A 21,119-nucleotide genomic window follows, 5' to 3' on the forward strand; every position below is an offset into this window, starting at 1 on the left:
CATTTTCTTCACTGCAGTAACCTGAAAGCTAAAAACCAGGAAACACATAGCACCTTCAGTAAACTGTGCTGTGAAATAAAACACAGTCTTTGTTGTGGCTCAAAAGATGTTTTTAAGGGCATTTTTGTTAGTATTGATAGTATGAAAGTTAAATAGAAATGATGTTTTACACTGAAAGGTATTAATGGTTAATGCCTGGGCTGCTGATTTATAAGCATTCAGACCTTGGTGGAAGATGCTGCTCGGATTAAAGCATTCTTCTTGTTCTGGCATCTAAAGTTTCAAGGTTTCTTTGTGTTGTAAAGAAACAGAGCAGAAGGTGAATGGTCACCTTTCTTTTAAAGGACATGGTGTTTCAAAGGGAGGTGCTGAGAACTAAAGCTGAAAGCTTGAAGCTAAAAGGCAGTACCAAGTATGTTAGACCAGCCTGAAATCAGAGAGAGAACGGAAGTAATGCCCAAAATGAGATAAAGGTCCTTGGCCAGGTTGGTGCCATGTGGCCCTGCTGCACTCCTCTTTGTTTTCTCTTCTGCACATGGGACTGGGTTGGTACACAGAGAAGACCTATAATCAAACACCTAGCTGAGTGACACTGATTCCAGTTGGATGGCAAATCTAAATGCTAGACAGCTTCCAAACTCCTAGCAAGGAGACAATTTAAAGCCTGGAGGGGCAAAAGCACTTACAGTGTTTTCCAAATTACAGCATATAATTTGCTATTCTATAAACAAAATATTGATGTATTAAAACGGTAGCCCAAATGAGGGGACAATGTTAGAAAGGGTATAAGGAAGTCTTCAGATTTCTTAGAATATAATTATTATTTCACACATTACATAAGTGAATCTGTAAAAGTAATCTGGCTCAAAACGTACAAACGCACAATCAGGCACTGTATGTGCTGTAGGTAGAAGGATTACATGCAGACATCCCTCTCATCCCCTGTAATTTATTGCTAGCCAGGTAACACATTGCACAGTGGTATCCTCTCTTACACCTTTAAAGGCCATCTACCCCCAGCACTGCTGCTGATAAAGTCACACCAGTAAAAATGAACAAAGGAGGGGGTAAAAAGAGACATCAGCATGCATGATGAGTAGATTTGGATAAATAACCCTTTTAGGTTAGAAGCTTTTTTTTCCTGCAATGTTGAGTTATCATTGTTTTCAGTTTGCAACACTAATCAACACTAGATAGACAGGAAATCAAACTGCTTACTGCTCACGGGGTAAACATGGGGATTTGTATCAAACTGCAGCACTTACTTCCTAGCTAAGCCAGATTGTCCCCCTTGAGCTATTTTCAAAAAGCATCAGCAAGAAGGAGGTTATGTAAAAAGGCCTCAAACCATATGTTACCAGGTTGTACCCACTTGCATCAAATACATTAAGACCGATTGTAGATGTCTGTACGCTGTGCACAACACTTGCATGAAATGAATTTTTACCAAATAGAGCAGGATAACCTGTCACTACCTACTAATAACAAAAGCTGATCTATAATGTATGCTGCCTTTGCATATTGCTAATTGAATTATCAGGGAAAAGAATACCTGTACAACAGGAGGACAACTGTTCAGTGGATTTTTCCCAAATATATTCAGTAGACTGCTAATTTCCAGTAGACTGATTTCCAGGATTAAATATTAGTCCAAATGACAAAGTCAGTGCTTAGCGGGGCAAGCAAGGACAAGGCTGTGCCGTGGTGGAGGTCAAACTATCTGCTATTTATTTCCTCTTGATTGTTAATATAAGACATTAGCTAAGGATTGATGGTTTCTGTTTTGGCTGTAATCACCAATGATCAAATTGCAATGGAGATAGTTTACTCAAATTGCTGGTAAATATTCTATAGTATTCAGCCAAGGCAAGTTTACTTTTATAACCCCCATGTCATTCTGAGCATCCTTATTTCTGCCCTGTCACACTGAATTTTCAGCAGTGCTTTATGTTATTTTTCTAAAGTTTCAGTTGATATATTCTTTTTAGTAAATTATTTGAGTTTGATGTTTTTTTTTCCTAATCTGTTCTAACAGGAAACACTAACTTCCACAGCTTAGCTATTTTGGGATAAAATAGTGCCAAATTATATGTGTAGCACAGGTTGCCATGACACAAAGGCAATCCATTCCTGAGGTACCACCTTTGTTTCTATGAGCTTGTAGGCAGAGAGAGAAAGCAGGCAGCTTTCCCATCTTTTTTTTTTTTTTTTTTTTTACTTTCTCTCTCCACATATTATTCATTTTTGAGTGCTGTTCTTCAACTGAGCTGTATTTATTGCCCAGACATATTTCAAAACTTGCAGCATAATATAAGCCTGGGAGTGTGTGTGAAACAAAGCATCTTTGGTTTTATTTGAAGCACATCCGTTCGATTCAATCTGCATTAAGTTTGTGATTGCATTAGTGTGTTGAAATGGCGTGTGTTTTGCAGCTTGTACATTATGCAGTAGTACCTGTAAGGTCAACAAATGTCTGCTTAGCTGCTGTGAGCAGAAAACCTTTTGGCCTTCATTTCAGACAGATATGTGGTCTCTTCTTAATTAATTAAAATGTAGCATCTTTGTCTAGCCAGTAAGCTAATTAGGTAATGGTATAATTAAAGGGTGGACATTGCATTATTCATCATAAAAATAATTGAATCATATTAAATGGGAGATAAAATAAATCGTAAATTGGATTAAAGGGAAAAAGCATGGGGTTATTGTATTTAGGCGAGATTCTGACACATTTTATATGTAATGTCCGTCTGCAGACAGTCCTTCACAGGCTTCAGAATGGCTGATGGTAAAAAGAAAGAAAACAGGCAATATGAGGCTGAGTATATTGCATACAGTCAGATACAGACGTATCCGATACCCTTGAAATCCATTTGTGTTGTCTGGATTTAACTTGAAACCACTCCTAAAAGCCACTGAAAGAACAGAGTGCTGTTTGGCACAAAGTCTTTCCTACTCCTCTCAAAAATCACCTCTACTGTTAAAAGTGGAGAAAAAAAAAAACAACAATAGAATATATGTACATTTTCCAAAAGGAAATGAGTCATAAGGGAGGTAAAATATAGACTTGCAGGAATTAATGTGTTTGAAATTGTTTCATTTTAGTTTGGGGTTTTGTGTTTTAATTCAGATGAAGACTACTTACAAGACTGTATTTTCTAGCAGGTTTTGCAATGAAACTTAAATCTCTTTCAGAAATAAGAGAGGAAGCTTTTTTTGCTGGAAGTGGTAGCTACTATGCACCATTGTAGTAAAATACACAGTACTGCTCAATGTTACCGACTGTGTCACAGTTTTGCTGTTGGAAGGAATATGCATATGACACGAAAATTCCTGTCTGACATGAACTGACCTTGAAGCCTCTAGACTCATCTTTGGAGGCAGTTTTAATGAGATTCAGTGGTGATTAGCAAAACGTTTTTAATTGGCTGTTCAGCTGAGACATTCAAACCTCCCTGGAATATACGGATATTCTTTGAGAGGGTTTCTCAAATGTGGAATTAATTCTGATGCTTAACTGAGTATAACCTGGAGCTTCTGATGATCAGTGTATGAGGCCAACTATTTCTGCTAATGCCTTCATGAGATGGCTTCAGTGCAGGCTGATTTAAGATGGAAACTGTAGCAGGAGGGAGAAAAGTCTAGTGGGAGCAGTGGAAAATTTTAACTAGTGGATTTACCTTCATTCTTATGGAAAAGAGTTGACACTTTTTGAGTCATTTATCTCATCAAAGTAAAATCTGCCTGTCTATCATTCTAGAGCCTGGGAAAGATAATAATGAACTGGAATATACTAGTTTCTGGTCAATCACAGAACAAAAAGCTGGAAAGGTGCTTGTTAACAGGACCAAAGATGTTTCTACACGTGGAGCAAAAACTGTTGTTAAAAACAGAGAGGCCAAACACATGTTAAATATGTCAACTTTAACAACAGCATAAATGGTAGCATTTATGTTCTGGAATGCATTGAAGATAATTTCTTGAGCCAAATAATAGACAACTCCACTAGGGGGGATGCAATGCTGGAGTTGCTGCTCACCAGTGTGAGTGAACTGATCAGTGTCAACAGGATTGGAGGCTGCCTGGGCTGCAGTAATCATACAAAGGTGGAGTTCATGCACCTGTGGGATACCAAACAGAGAGTAAAACCAGAGTGCTAAATTTTAAGAAAGCCAAATTTCAGCTCTTCAGTCAACAAAAACCCTGGGAAATTGTCCTCAAGGATGAGGGAGTGGAGCAGAGATGGCAGATCTGTAAGAAACCTTTCCATAGGGCACAAGAGCTCTCCATCTCCAGGTGTAGCAAGTCAGGAAAGAAAGGCAAGACATAATGTCTGAACTGGGACCTGCTGGTCATACAGGAGAGCAAGAAGAAAATGAACAGGCAGTGGAGGCAGGAACAGGTGCCCTGTAAGGAATATAGGGATGCTGCTAGTCTGTGTAGGGATGGATTCAGGAAGGCCAAGGCCCAACTGGGACTGGAAATAGCAAGGGGTGCAAAAAAGAACAGGAAAGGCTTCTAAAGGCACATCAACTGGAAAAGTCCAGGAGGGTGTACCCCTCCTAGTGAGTAATATAGACAGTCTAGTAACAACAGATAAGAAGAAGGCTGAAGTACTCAACAACTTTTTGCCTCAAACTTCACTAGCAACAGTTCTTCATACACCCCTTGAGTGAATGAGTGAGAAGGTGGGGACTGGAGGGATCAGTGTCCCTCTTACTACAAATGAAGATCAGGCCAATGATCCTCAAACCACCAATTCCTCAGACCACCTGAGGAACCTGAACATCAGTAAATCTGTGGATCCCGTAGATATGCATCCCAGAGTCCTGAGGGAACTGGCTGATATAGTTACTAAGCTACCCTCAATATTTGTCTTTCTTATTCCATTACATATATTTGACAGTTGCTATTGTACCTTTTGTTTTGGAAATGAACCCTATGTGCAAAGGAACTATACAGTAATGAGAACCAAACCACTCATAATCTTGCTTCCTTGATATGAAGTAAGTTGCATAAACCTTGGCTGAAATCAACATGCACTCAACATTTCTTTTTCTGTAGTAGGTGACTTTTCTTACAATAATCTTCTTTAATGGCCAGATATGGTTGTAACTTATCTTGCAGAATGACAGGTAAATTTTACAGTAAAAAAAAATCAATTTCCTTCCCTCAGTATTTTTTTAATAATTTTGAACATCATATATCTTTAGCAAGAAATGTTCTCAGCCACTGTGATTAACATGCAAAGCTGTTTCTTAACAGTATTCATTCTTATTTTAAAAACGACACCGAGAGCTTAAAGACCCTTGTTCTTAATTTTTAAACCCACTAATTTCATTGTGTCTGACACAAAGCAGAACATCTTTGCCATAATTACTGTATAAGTTATTTTTTTTCCACAAAGTTGTAATTTTCCTAAAATAAGCTGGACTGCTTCAATTATGTAAATCAAATATCTAGAGAATATAATGACTGCATTGGAGAATCACAATAGAACTTAACAGGAAGCTAGCAGAGAGGGAGAGAATGATGGGGAAGGCAAAAGCCCAAATGAGGCTGTTTTTTTCAATTAGAACTGCAGCAAATTCTCTGCCCTGCTGGTAAACTGGCTCCTACTGCTCCTTGGTCTGCCAGGTTTGCTCTTCCCTTGGTGCCAGAGTGCGGCCATTAAGACTGGCAGGAAGTATAGGCTAAAATGAAAGCTAGTGTGCAGAGACCAAAAGTGGCTGAGAAAAACCTATGGTTTGCTTCTGTTGTTGCTATTAGTGTGCACTTGTATTCAAGTAAACATACAGGCAGCTGTGCCTAAAACAGACAAAGAACTTTTAATTCAAAATTTCATGTGACACAAGCAACATAAGGTGAAATAATAAGTAGGGGATAGAAAAAGGCCATAATAATGGCTAAGAGTGTGTAAATACCCAGAGCTGGCAACATGTGTCATGTGGCTAGGTCTAGGTGGCCTTAATTATGAAAGCCCTGAGAACATACTCCTCCTATGTGACTTCTATAAATCCCAAACTTTACTAATTCAAGACCTTCTCAGTGACTTAAATCACATTGTTTGTTCTTGGGATACATCTATTTTTAATTTTTTGCTCCAAGTAGAATAATCAGACTGAACACCAGCTATATAAACATGAAGTAACAGCACTGATGCACGTGATGAAGTCACTGCTGCTTTATTTTCAATCCTAATCCTTTTATTTTAAATTATTATTATTGTTGTGTTATTTTTTAACAAGTAACACACTTAGCAGACTCACTATTCTCTCTTCACTGATCCCTTTTTTTCTAAATAGTCATAGCTAATGTAGAAACTATTCAAGTTCAAGATGCATTCCGACAGTCCTTTCTGAAATGTTTCTTTTTCTATTGATCGACACTGACTTCTGATGTGGCATAGAGGTTGATTATGCTCTCTTGACCATTTACTGTGTTGATTAGAGTTCACCTGAAGTTCTCACAGTTTTTTGTAATTCTTGGCTAACATAAGTGTAGAAGAAATATTGTGTATGTTAAACATCGTTGTAGTGTGAAGACTTAAATCAATTGTGTTATTCTAATTATAACAATTTTCTGTGTCATACTGAAACTTCACTTTTCATCCTCAACTATTTTGTTTCATAATTTTAAGGCAGAATGCACCTGATCTGATTTAGCAATCTGATTTAGCACTGGGTGATTTTTGTGTTGAAGTCACTCCATGTCCTACAAAGGACTTCGTCAAAGACCACAGTGAATACCAAATAAATTCTATTACTTGATTCACTTGTAGCCACTTTTGTTGTTGCTGTTGTTGACATACTCACCTAAGTAATGTACAGCTTTACCTTTAGCTGACATTTCAACTAACTAAACTGATGTAATTTAATTGCTTTCTGCTGTGTAGCTTCTCTCTCCACACTTATTGCCTGTTGGGCATGTTGTGTAAATATCCCCATATTCTAATGTAGATTCTGACTGATTCTTACATTTTGTACATCTTGATAACTGTTCCCTCAAACTTAGGTTCCTTTAGCTCCCAATCCTAAGATTTTATTGTTTTCCAAGACTTTTCTCCTCTAATGACTCTTTTGTCCCAGTCTCTGACACAACAGGGACAGAAAATCTTCAAAGCAGCTATGTCCCAAAATATGATTAAAAGAAATCAACCCTGACCACCACCAGAATGTTTTTCTTTTTCTTGGTCTAGCAATCCTACTTTTGCTCATTTTTTACTTTTGTCACATAATCACATAATCCTAATTAAATCATTCTAGTTATTTGTTTTTAATACCATTGCTCCTCTAATTACCACTTTCAAAACAATTCTGTTATTTACTGAAGCACAACATACTCTCACTCTGGCCAAAACATCCAAAGAAAGAGAGCACTATGCTTCTCACAGAGAGATGCCGTACCTGAGTCTGGATTACTGGCTGTTCCGTATAACAGCAAATATTTTGTAGACAAATAACTGTGAGATGGCATTATTTGCCTTAGCCATGCTTGTGGGTCAATTGCGTTCCATTTGATCTGTTTTTGGATTAAACTTTTAGATGTTTTGATTTGAAACATTCCTCGAACACTCCCTTACCTTGGCGACTGTCCTGAAATATTGGATTGCTTATCACACCTACTGAAATCAAACACCTTTATATCATTTTTGATTCTAGCAACATTATGGAGAATAAGCATCAGAGTCAGACTGTAATTGCTGACAAAGTCATCACTCTTACCTTACCACTGTAAGCCATTACGGGTTGGTGGCAGATCACTTTTATGGAGATTGGAATGGAAGGCATAGTTGAGGTTGTACATAACACAAGCCTGAAAGAAAGAAAATGATGAAGGTTAACAAATTAAATATAATAAATACTTATGCTTTGTGTGCATACTAGTAGCCATAATGCACTCTCTCAAGATGTGGAGAGAATAGCATTAATGTATATTGCAGAATCACAGAATTGTAGGGCTTGGAAGGGTCTGCCCCCACAGACCTCTGAAACCTCTGAGAAGAGGTTGGCCACATCCCTTTGACTGCCACATTTAATTTATTTATAAACATTAATAAGATCCCCAAATATAATTACATGTTTATTCATTTTACTTTTATATTGTCCAAAGGTGTTAAGTTAATGGCAAGTTACTGTCACTTTCTAATCCACAACACATTTTTCATGGTTTGTTTCCAAGATGACGTTATTTTATCACTAGTTTAAAACTGTACAAGAAAGTATTTTGGTGAAATGCATTAGTAATAACACAAGAACATAAAAGAAAACTAGTGGTGTTCATAATGGCACTCAGCAGAATGTTTTGCAGCTATTTTTTGGGAGGAAGTGCCAACAAAGCTGAATTATTTTCATTATCCCTTAGCACAGAAAACAGTCTTTAATATCTCAGACATCTGAATTCCCAATATATAGAGGAAATATTAGCCCCAAGTTTTCTGAACATGTAGTAGAATACTGTATGCACAAACCCTATATGAAATAATAGGTATTATTCTTAAGGAAAAAATGGGCTGAGGCCTTTACTATTGCTGCAGGACAACTACTAGATAAAAGAACTATTTTTTCTTTGCTACCAAATGAAGCCTTGGAAAACATATTATTGTCTTTGAACTCCTTTAAACTCTATCAAAACAAGACTGAGCTAAGCAGACCATAATTACTTCATTTACCACACACAGTTTCATCTGATTTGCTACGAACATCTGTAGGGAGACCTTCAATTACAGCACAGATAACAAGGTTCAATGTATTATAACTGAATCTAAGTACCAAAGGACATTTAATAAAAATCAAGGAAAATTCACAAGAAGATGCTGTCTGCTGATTTATTTACCCTGGTACATCTTGTCTCTGCTGTGTTTTGCTGCTAACCAGGCTTCAAATCATTAAAATGTGAGAAAACATGTTTTTAAAGATCAATCTTTAATTTAAGAATGGTAAAAATGGAGTACTTTTATTTTTAATAATGCCATGACAGAAACGGAAATGAATGAATCAGCACAGAGTAACAGAGAAATTATGATGCAGAACTCTGGATGCTCAGAACTGTAAACACCATTGCTCATTTCAAGAGGAGCCGTGAATTACAAATAAGGAAATAATATTTCAGCTCAGAGAGAACTTGGGAAAAGATAACTCAAGTTGATTGAGCCAGGTATAATGACAAAAGATGAGTGGAGCTGTAGCATCATTTGCAATTTTTCTTGTTATCACTTGGGAAATTATAAAAATTGAGAGTTTACGGGATTAAGTGAGCTCATAGTAGCAGTCCACTTTATGAAGAAACAGGCAAAACCTCTCAGTGGTATTTGGTGTAACTGAATAGAATTTCGTGCACTGTTAAACAGTGCAGAATGTTTTTAGAAAGCTGTGAAAGTAATTTGTCCACCATAAGTGACACTTTAAACATCTGTAGGTAGCTTTAGTGGTTTGCTTATAAAGCCTGAAGAGTGAGTGCTCAAAAAACATTGGTCTGGGGACTGAGCAGTAACACAGTGGAAAACATGTTGGACTCAAATATATACATATTTAATTTCAGTGTGAAAGTCTGAAAATGAGATGTGGTTTAGCCCCAAATTTTCACACTTACTCTGCCTTTTCTGCAGGTTGGGCTTTTAGACATGACAGAATTACAAGGGGTTACTGCTAATCCTTCTTGTTTCTTCAAATGAAGAAATACGAAAATTTGTTTACTGTCATAGCCTCAGGAGATGTGCATTTTGTTTCCAAGAGCGTCCTGAGGGACAGCTACCATATAAGCTCCTATCAGCATCCTTCAGTGCAGTGCAAACAATGTAATGCAAGAGTTTTACTACAGAACAGCAACATTGAACTGTTGTGGTTTGAATCTTTTAACAATTCCAAGGTTTTCCAAGGCCACATGTCACACGATGTTTAATGTTGTTTGCAATAAAATGTGGAGCCAGGGACTATCCAAACCACACTACTCTTCTCTGCATATTAAAATGCCAGTGCTTTTGAATAGATACTGCTCTCAAATGAGGTGTTATTTAAATGTGAGTGTGGAATCAAAAAGGTTTCTTCTAGGTAGGTGGTGGAGGTTACTTAAGTCAGAGGGACTTTCCTTGCGTGGCATTATAAACACGTGCTGGTGGGACATGGCTGTGCTCCTGCAGCCAGTGCAGCAGGCGTGTATGCAGGGCTCATTCATGGAAAAGGTGGGACACATTTTAGCATCTCCCCCTTCTTATTTATTGATATTATTGGGGACATATTTTTGAAATTTAAAGTGCTAGGTCTGTGGTTAATTTGTCCATTTGTCTTTTATATGTGACTCAGAAAAAAATTACAACAAAAAGGAGAAATGAAACGTGTTTTTTTCCTTTTCCTTGAACAAGTGATTAATACGCTCATACTTCACAGAGGACCTCTCTCCTTCAGCTCACAGATATGAACAGCCTCAGAGTCAAATGTCCCTGTCTGGAGATGCTTTATAATAGCCTGCTTACTTCTATTCTCTGCTCTACTTAACAGTCCATAAAGAACTTGAGAATCTGTGAAAGCTGTGTACTTCTGAAGCCTCTTTCTCCCTGTGGCATGGGTTCCTCTGATGCTCCAGCCCTTTACTCTGTCACTTATGCACAGAAGATAACAAAAAATCAAGTTGCCTTTCTAGAAAAGTCATGGCTCACTGATCTCCTTAGGAACATACCCTATTCTTTCTCAGCAGATCCTTTGGCTCTGACATTTGAAGTTGTTTGAAATTCTTTGGCAGCTCAGAAGGGAGGCTGAATAGCGCGATATTTGTTCGCTCCTCATTGCCAGTCTGACAAGTGAACAGCAGTTCACCAGAGTTCAAACATCTGGCAGACAGCTCGCTGCATCTCTAAGCTGTCACACATTAATAAAGACCAATTGTTCCGTCAAGAACATGTTGGGAAGTTTAAAGGAGAAGAGACAAGGGGAAATGTGTTAATTAAAAGTATCTATATGGAGTTGTAATGAATAATAGATGATTAATTTAAATTTCTTAAAGGTAAATCTTTGTTACAGGATCAGACAGGAACTTTGTTTATCCTAATTGAAGAGGTGTCTGCCACCCACCCTTAAATGACACTTTTTTGCTGGATAGTTCCATTGGTTCCACCACTCAACACTGAGATGTGTTTCTGCAGCTGATAGAAGGGCACATTTTCATATCAATTCCTCTTATAATTTTAAAACACACTGAAGTGCTCCTGAAAGAGGACAGAAATGTTGAGATTCCCTTTGTTCATGTGTTCAAACTCTTGTTGATCATTATCTGTCAATGCAGTATGCATTTTATATTATATAGAGTGTTGGTTTTAAAATATGCCATGAAAACATGAGTGGAGAAGGCAATGAGAACAGTGTTATTTGTATTTCATGGACCGTTCATACATTTTTTATGTCAAGAGATCTAATGTTTGCCCCACAACTTTACAAATGTCAGTTTCTCTGCTATTTTCACATATATGGTTCTTGTGTGCATTGCAACATTAATTTTTAAAGAAAAAATCCATAGCTTTTATAAAAGCAGACACAATACTTTAGCTTTTAATTCCATGTCTCTAAGCACTTCTCTCCATAATAGCTCGTAAAAGAAGAAAAATCTCCAAAAGCAACATTCTTCTGTCTTTCCTTCAAAGAGGATGAATTCAGAAACATATTTTGATTATGAATAATCATGTAAAACATACTGATCTCCTAGGAGCAATACTAGGCCCAGTCCTCTCAAAAAATTCCTTGCATTTTGTCTTTTGAGGATGAGGGGTAGTGTCTCTCACTCAGAGTGTGCTTGAACAGGAAGGAGAAGAGCTTGTTTTCTTGCTTGTGTGGAAAGGATGTGAGAAGCAGAGAAATGGCTGCAGCTGCTGTGTGGACAACCCTAATGCTCACCCAACAGGTCCCTAGTTATGTCTTGTCAGAAGTAGTTGCTGGCAGGGATATGGCAAGGGACAATGGATCAGGATCATTTTGCAGCCTGTTGGACTGGGTGAATGACTATGGCTCTACACAAAGAGCTAGTAATGGTGTTGAGCAGCTAGAAATAACTCTCAATCAATATGGATGGATAATTTGAAGATTTCTTGTGGAAAATGAATGCGTTTTGGAAACCAGAAATATGGAATATATCTCTAATCCTTTGGATCATGATCTGAAACTACTGTTTGTAGCATCTGAAAGGAATAACATTTTAACAGTTAACGGTATATATGCGAACAGTTTTTTTGGGAGAAATTTGTTCATCTTACAAGTATCATCATAAGTCAGTGCTACAGCCAAGTAGAAAAGGCTAGAAAACCATTCATTAATGAATGACTTAGAAATCTCTTAAGAAGCATAATGTGGAAACTTACATAGAATGGCTTCGATTAAAGGGGACCTTAAAGATGATCTAGTCCCAGCCCCCCTGCTGTGGACAGGGTTGCCATCACCACATCAGGACGCCATCCAACCCAGCCTTGAACACCGTTAGGGATGGGGTATCCACAGCTCCTCTGGTCAGCTGTGCCAGGGCCTCACCATCCTTACAGTTTGTATTAATGCTGATAATACAGATGTTCTCTTAAGATATGATTTCCAAAGATTTTTTAAAATAGTAGTTAAATAGAAATATAACAGAATAACTTTTACAGTATTTCTATGCATTTGAATTTATTTTTCTCTGTCATTAATCTGAGCCATGCCATTCTGCCTTATGAGTGATTTTTAAAATCCTTATCCAGATTCCTTTATGCTCTGTGAGTCATAAACCTCCTAGGTAACACCTTCTGAGAATGCTTTTCTACAACTAGCAGTAGCAGGCTATGCTTGTGAAACAGGGAAAAAAAGTATTTTTTATTTTTAGTCACAATGTGAGGGAAAAAATAGTAATTCTTTGTATTATTTTATATAATATTTTTACCTATAAAATACCAAGTCATTGCTCTTCAGTTAAAAAAATACCAAGTCATTGTTCTTTGCTTAAAAATGATTACCAGAGTAAGAAATAAGGTCACTGATAGGTTTTACATGCTGAAATATTTTCTTTTGTAGTTTACTTGAATATACTTGATATATACTTGAATATATATATTCAAGATGAATTGATGAAAGCACGCAATTCACAAGAGAGCAAATAATCATCAGGACTACTAGTTCTTGGGCAGGCAAAACCAAATTTTCTTGCTCCCCTGATGACATTAGGAGAAGCATTAGTGTTAAAACAATACAGGATATGGACACAATAAGTAGTTTGTATTGTTGTGGACCGTGTTGGACTGGACTCCCCTTTTCAGATTTAAAACAACTCAGGCACCAGGAAATCTGTGCTGGCTAGAAATGAGCATGGAAAGTTTTATCAGGGCAGAGCACTGGCTCTGCAGAGTTGCACTGCAGCTTCTATTCTTGAATCTTAATTATGGGCTGACTTTAATTGGACTAGACTTTATGCTGCCACTGACATACATAATCACTGGCAATGCACAGTGGCAATGCATCATTACTGTGCACCTTCATAGTTGAGTGATGTCTTTGCCTTCTGAGAAGTCTTTTGACAAAGCAGGAGAATTGGGCTGCCCCAGCTCCAGTTATGCATGGTTCTGTAGAGGATGACACAATGTGGTCCTTTCTTCCAAAATTTGGTGATATGATGAGGCCAGTCAGAGCCCAGACACTGCTGTGAAAGTTGCTGTGGAAGACAGAAGCTCTTGCACTGACAAGTCGGGGTTCTGTGGGGCTGAAAATGCAGTGTAGAAGGCATGCAAACAAATGCAGTGCTTAGAATTGGAGAGGACAGAAGCCTGGTGGTGGTGATCACATACGTGGTGGGAAGCCCAATTCTCATCACTAATATATGTAGAATTCAGAGGCCTTGAAAACCATAGGCTTGTTTGTGATAAGATCTAATCTCCTCCAACATTGTGGGCAGCCACACATTTTACAGCTGTTCACCTGCCAAGAAATTATTGCAGCCGAGACTCAACAGGGGTGACTCTTGGCACTGTGTTTGTCATCTTTGGCCGTGTGGTAATTAATCTACCTGGTGACTGCTGCAGCTGACCCTTTACATCTATTTAAAAGATCTTTGTTGAATTCCTGGTTGAAGATGATGTGCTGATGTGTGGAAAGAAGGATGTAGCACTTGTTAGCTTTTTGATGGCTAATACCATGTATCTGCATTATCATCTAAGACAGCTACATGTCGAATTTTAATCATGAGCTTTTGAAGGTGTTTGAGAGGGTGTTGGGGTGAGATGGTGCACAGTTGTTTCAAGCTCATTGGGAGATAGAAACTGCTTGTTTCTGGTAGGGAGAGTCCAAAATCTGAAGAACCAATGCTGCTTGTGAGTGTCCTGCTGAGGTACTGCTGTGATGCTTCCAGAGCAAGATACTGTGAATATTTAGTCAGTTCATTCCTGTGGCCATTCTGAAAGACTCTGTTACAGAACAGCGTAGGTACAACCTTGGGTCTCTGTCTATCAGATGGGAACAAAATAAACTTCTCAACATTGTGAGAGGAAGTAGCTAAATATATAAATTAATATTAAAAACTCCACTACGAAAATAGATGTCATCTTTGTACATAATCTTCATAAATATGAAGCGTAGCCCAGATATTTATAATAGTGCTGCCATGTCACTTCAGAATAGAAGTATTATTTTATAACAGTACCTAAACGTGAAATATCTTTTAAAAATAGGAATTGGAATTATTACAAGTTGCAATTTACTGTGAAAGACATCAGCCTTATTGTTTCTGAGTGACCTGTTTCTCCTCATTTAAAGTTGTAAATTTGTTCTCTTGAGTTTCATTTCCCCCTCAGCAGTTGTAGTGTGGGTGACTTAGCTGCTGTGATCTTTGTTGTATATAAATGCATTAAAGAAAGTGGATCAAATTATTTTTAATATGGCAGACTCACCCAAACCGGCACAAAAGTAATGACATATTCAAAAGCAATACTGCTAAGGAGATCAATGGCAGATGTTTCTTTTCTCCAAGATTTTTTTATAGTAGCTGTTCTTGTACAACTGAAATTCTCTGGTAAATTACAATTCATCATGGTTTTATGGAACTATTTTCCCCCTGGGTATCCTTGAGTTCTTATGGAGTCTCACTAAGTATCTTAGTTATTTACGGTGTTCATCAATGCAAGTGATAGCAAAATAGCCTTCCAACACATGATTCACAATGTTATTGCCCTTAAAATAATGTTTCTGTAGTTTCTGATGAGCTGATTTTCCTCTGTACATCTAAATGAAGTGGTAGAATCAAAATATTGCAGGTAAAATTTACTCAAAAACTACATTCTTTGGAAATCTTAGAAGCCCATTTCTTTCTCTAGCAATAAGAATGCTGCTGATGTCATAAAATTCTTCTGCTGTATTTGTAAGTTGATTATATCCAAGTTCTTCAACAAATCTTTAGCATACGATGCACTTAGCTATGCTTAATTCGCAGCTTCTGGAGTGTTAGAAAATATATTCAAGAAAGCAGCAACAAAAGTTAATACTTAAGGCATAGAAGATGAAATACGCCATCTGTCATAAATAAGTGAGCCTACAGAGAACCTTCTAAGAAATCAGTACTGTGGAGGCAGCCTCATGGTTTTATTATGAAATCATTCATATCTCCATTCTTGAGACTTAATTTTGCCGTACACTTTAAGGTTCTACTATCCATCATGAATTATTTTAATGCAGGACTTTGCTCTATAAATTTAGGAGAGGAATAAAAAGAAAAATATTTTGTGTTCTACATTATATGCTTGATTCCACCTTGAAATTTATAGATGAAACATGGGAAGCTATTAGTAACTGGTAATAAATTAAAAGGGTCACTGTATTTTTAAAGAATTCAGACTTGGCAGAATGTGTATTGTCACTGTCACAAAGTTAAAAGGAAAATCTGTGACCTGAAACCTCAAAGGATCTAAACTTTTTTTTGTGTAACAGGGTTTAAAAACTGCATCTGCAGTTTGGAGGAGGATGAGGATTTTGTTCAAGATTTCCAGTGTGTAACTCTTTATTTGTCTGATATATCACTTCAAAGAAAGGCATGTCTCCATAGATTTGGGACTGCACAGAAAGAGATGTCCTGTTAGTAAGTGAAATCAGGGAGTCAGATCTTCATCAAGTCGATTTCAGACTGAGTCTTTTGCAGCCTAAGAAAGTAGTAGGAAAATAAAAGGTTACGACTTTTGGATTTGTATTTATTCTTCTAATTGTTGGTGATTTTGTCTGGCTGTATAGAAATATTTGTAAGTAATAACTGTACTAAAATATTTGCCCAGTCATTCTCTGATAAGGGAAGCTGATAACAGTTTTTTGGATGTTTCTAAATCAAAGGTATCAAAAAGAACATCAGGTAAAAAGAAAATAGAATATGAAGCAGAGATAAGAAACTAACTAATTTCAGATCTACACACTAATATTATGTTCTGCTTCTAGTAAGACAAGCTGCTGATAAAAAGTAAACTAGAAATAGATTTGGAAAGCTAAATCCAAGATGAAACTTGGGATGACTATTTTGTTGGAAGTGTGTGTATGTGCGTATGTAACCATCCCTCCTCCTCTCACTCACAGGTATCCTATAAGATTCAGTACCTTTTCTGTAGGAGTCTACTATAAAGAAGCATCTGCATAAATAAAAATTTTGCAGGTAGGCACTTGGGTATGTTGCTACGTTTCAAGTTAATCATAGAATCATAGAACCAAGCATAGAATCACTGAATATTCTGGGTAAAAAGAAACCTTAAATACCATCCAATTCCAAGCCCCCTACCTGGCCTTAAATGCCTCCAAGGAATGGGTCATCCACAGTTCCTCTAGGCAGTCTGGCCACTGACAATTCTGTTCTCACTGACATTAATTCATTACTTGTGGCATTATCCTGCCCAAAACTGCTGCTCAAAAAGCTCAAGTTTACTGGTTATCACTGTGGTATAAAATAATCAGTTTACACATTTTTTTACTGTCTCAGAATTGCCTGCCTCTGCTTCTACTTCCTTTCCTGTGCTTGTAAAAGTTGTTGGCTTCGTTATGTACAGTAGAGCCCCCCATTTATGTTCCTGGTGGTGGCCTGGAAGGTCCTGCTCCCAGTCGGAGCTGCTCTCCTCTTCCCTCCCATTTCCACCTGCTCAGTCTTTCTTTTCCACCCATATCATTTTCTGACCTTCTCATAGAGTCAAATTGTAAACTGCCTATGTTTGTCATCCTCTTTTAACCTCTTGACAGAGACAGAATATAGACTGTTGACTATTACTTTTTGTAAGATTTTCTTGGCTCTACTCACAATAAACATCAGCCAGATTTTGTACCCATCATTTTGGTGAATACACGCGTAATGCTTCTCTTCAATGAAATTGTGTGAACCATTCTTCTAGAGATGAGCTGGCAGCCAGCTCTTGCCAGCAGTCAATGCCAGGGGCTTAGTGTCTTCTTCAGTCCCAGGGGAGGAGCTACAGAAGCAGCTGTGTTGCGACTCCCGCTGAATGGGTTGATGGCCACTGATGTTTTCTTATATGCCTTGAAAAGGGGGATTTTAGGCACCTAATGGTCAGTTATTGCAATAAAAATAGCACAAGATTAAAACATTCTTCTCTTCTAATGTAAAAAAAAAAAAAAAAAAAAAAGGAATATTTTAAACTGAGCGTTCAGTGTCACAAATGTAAACCATTAGGGGGACCCCCAGTGATACAGAAATGGTTATAAGCAGAAACACTGCAGTATTCTTATATTACTTTTGATATAACTATATCCAGAGCAGTATATCTTACATTTTTAATCAATTTTCCATTTCACGGTTTTATTTTTGGAAGCAGAGCTGGAGTCCTGTGGAGCCATTACTCCTGTGCTGTTGAATGACCTTTTGGATTTTCTTTGCCGTAACAAAAATCATAACTAGTAAATGTGTCATATTATTTGCTGCTGACTGATATGTAGCAGTTAAGCATGTTTTTATGTAGATCAAAATCTTGATATTGTATCACATAGTAAGCAGATAGAGAAATAGCTCCCCTTGCCTGAGTAACGTGTGTTGTTTGCAGGAGATCAGAGTCAAACATTCTGCAGTGCCACTGTGGCCCCTTGGCATGTTCAGCCCAGCAAAGGCTGGCACCAGGGCCAGGAATCAGCACCAGTGATGCATCAGGTCTAAGAATTAGCAAGACTGAGAATTAAATTCCATATATACTGGGAAAACAAAACTCAGACCAAAGAAGTTCTAACTTCATGGAAAGCAAAGCTATTTGAAAGGCTGATGATGCAGTCTGGGCAGAGTTCCGCCCAGAACTTGCAAGAAGGTCACTCTTTGAAGGACACAAACATTTCTACTGCTTGCCAGCTGCTTTCCTTCCTCTTAGTAGGTGCAAAATCAAAACTTGTCAGGGTTCCTCTTAAGACTAGGCATGCAAGCCACCTTTCAGTAGAGATTATAACATATAATATTGTCAGTCCTAGTTATATGGCTAAACTATTATTTGGATATTCACATTTTGCTGTTGATTTAAATTTCCTCTGGTGCTTCTTCTGGATATTCTGAGCTAAACCTAATTATCCACTTTGTTAGATCAATTCTTTGCAGATAGAAATTCACTCAAATGAGTGGCATCCCATTGACTTGATGGACATGGATTATCACTTCCTACCTATCCTTTCTGTTCTGATGTCACTTAAACTATTAATGAGCCACTAAAACATTGTAGTGTCTCCATAACTTTGTCAATACTTCAAGTTTTACTGGATATTCTTACTTTAATTCACTACTAGAGAGGCATCAAACTTTCATGTTTGTCTTTAGTAGCATTATAACCTCAGAGATCAAAACATCAGACAGAATTCCGGTTACTAAAAACATAAGATGTTCAACAGGCAAGGCAATCATGATTGTGGGACTAACTCAAAGTTTTTCTATATGCAGAGTATATTGCAATAAATTTTCACCATCAGCAACAAGAAGAGTAGCTAAATTTACTAATACTGATAACTAAACAACATAACGATTTTTTGTGTGTGTGGTATATTTTCAAGATGTAACCCACTACAGAGCCCTATGGAAATGTCTACATTCACTTTAAATGTTGAGATATTTTGGCAGAGGATATTTTACATACACATCTAATAAATGTAATATCAATTGCTTTCATTCCAAAAGTGCTCAGCAGCTCTTCATCTTTAGTAAGGCAAGAAACTCACAGATATAACTTTTTTAACATAACAAAATGAATGGATTTGAGATATAGGTATTAGCTACATCTACATCTGTAGGGGGAAACACTGCAGTAGGGAAAGCACTGTTTAAGCTAAAAAATGATGCTGGTAGAGGTAAAAATGATTGTAAAACTAGGTATGATGAACTTTGGATGTGAGAAAGTTTCTAACCATTAAAGGAATGATGCTTCCTAGTAGAGTAGAAAAGGAAAAAAATCAGAACTGATTCAAGGAGGAGCACAGACAGCAAGGATTCCTAGAGAGCTTTGCCCAGCCAGGGTTAAATTGCCACAGCCAGGCTAGGCCTTCCCATCCAGATGGTAACTGCAAGCAGCTGGAGGAGTCTAGAAAAGGACCACATCCTCCCTCTTACTCCCAAGGAAGCCACTTTGATCACTCCTCTCCTTTCCCTAGCTATTACCTTTCATATGACAAGGTTACCGTCGAGAGTGGTGATGTCAGGCAGAGCTCAATCCCCCTCAACCATGTGTTCTGTGGAGCACTCATTCTCTCAAAGGTGTTTGAGGACTTTTGAGTGTAGTCACAATAATCCTGGGTCTTTGGGAATGTTCTCAAAGGCTTCAGTAGAAGTCAAGTACCTAATGAGAATTACAATGGAAAGTCAATGAGTGCTCCAGAGCACATTTTCATAGAATCATAGAATCACAGAGTAGTTTAGATAGGAAGGGATCATCTAGTTCTAACCGTCCTGCTATAGGCACGGACACCTGTAAGCAGAGACACCCTGTCACTTAAGTTACCTTTCCCCCTTAGGTTACTCCTAGCTGTGAGGAGTTTGAGAGTATGATTTCATGTAGCAGTGGTTGCATTTTACATACACTGAGATGACTGTGCTGTGTACTACCTTCTCTCCGTAGTCATTTAGACTACTCCATTTTGAAACATAGTTTTGAAAATTCTTTTCCTCCTTCCTGCCTTCCAAAGGGAGTATATTTGAATAGCTTATTATTAAAAACATAGGTTTAGTTTGACTGTATTTTGAAAATAAAAAGAAAAGGGACAAATCACCTCTTCAAAGCACAGTAATGGTTATTACTTTTGTTGTAAATACATTTCCTAACTGTTTTGAAATTATGTAACCACTGCCAGTTGCAGTGAAAGGTGTGACTTGAAGACATGAGATATGGATGCACTGCCAATGGCTTTTTTTCATATTGCTGTGCTGGTGTGGACTCAGCAGGTACATAAAATACAATGTTCCAACCCATTTCACCCTCCGTGCTGGACTAAGGTATGTACATTTTCACTCTACACTTGCTGCCTGTTCTCAGTGAGAGAGCCAGAGCTCGTGTTGCTGTGCAATCTTGAGCTTCTTTTATGAGCTTAGCTGGAACGCTGCTGGGTATCTTTCTTCATTGCAGCTGTTTGAATCTTGGTTTGCAAAATCAGAAGCTCTTTCCTGGCTGCGCAGATGATTACCTTTAGGTAAAGTCTCAAATACCCTGATGTATCCTGCATAGGTTCTCTCAATATCCCTTATTTTTTTATTTTATCTTTTTACCACATTTGCCCTTTTAGTTCTGCACATTGGCTAATGGTGGATTAATTTTTATTTCATAGTGGCTAGTCTATCTTTGATTCTGTTTCTTTTTGTATTTGTCTTTGTTGCTAAAGAACCACAAGAAAAGAGATAAAGATACTTGCAAAATTCAGATCCTGAGAAAAGACTGTGCTGTCAAGAGAGAAAAATAGAGAGCAAATTCCAACAAATATAACAGCAAATATAAATTATGGATGAAGGAGCAGTTTGCTTTGCTGCACTGAGCCATAGTGGTTTGTTGGAACATCTAGTAAAGTCTTTTAGAACACTGCCAATATCTTCACCTTCTTGTTTTTACCCTTTAAAAACAGAAATTAGGAGCAGACCATAACAGATTCAATCCTGAATGGAGCAGAAAATCTAAATTTTGATACAGACTTCTATAC

The 21,119-nt window shown here is 37.6% G+C and overlaps 1 protein-coding gene across 2 annotated transcripts in view; it reads right to left on the reverse strand.

The window, feature by feature from the left end:
* Positions 1 to 21,119, reverse strand: part of RAG2 (recombination activating gene 2) — a 565,728-nt gene that overhangs the window by 146,425 nt on the left and 398,184 nt on the right. Inside the window, exons 1-2 of one of the 2 annotated variants that reach the window (XM_040700891.1) lie at positions 19,594 to 19,767; positions 7,722 to 7,812 (exon numbers count right to left, since the gene is read on the reverse strand). The gene's annotated coding sequence lies outside the window, so the exon portion shown is untranslated. Of the gene's footprint in view, positions 1 to 7,721; positions 7,813 to 19,593; positions 19,768 to 21,119 lie in introns of those variants that run through there. The other variant, XM_040700890.2, reaches the window with a different exon arrangement.

Source organism: Gallus gallus, chromosome 5 (genome assembly GCF_016699485.2).
Source record: "Gallus gallus isolate bGalGal1 chromosome 5, bGalGal1.mat.broiler.GRCg7b, whole genome shotgun sequence".
NCBI classification, from domain to species: domain Eukaryota; kingdom Metazoa; phylum Chordata; class Aves; order Galliformes; family Phasianidae; genus Gallus; species Gallus gallus.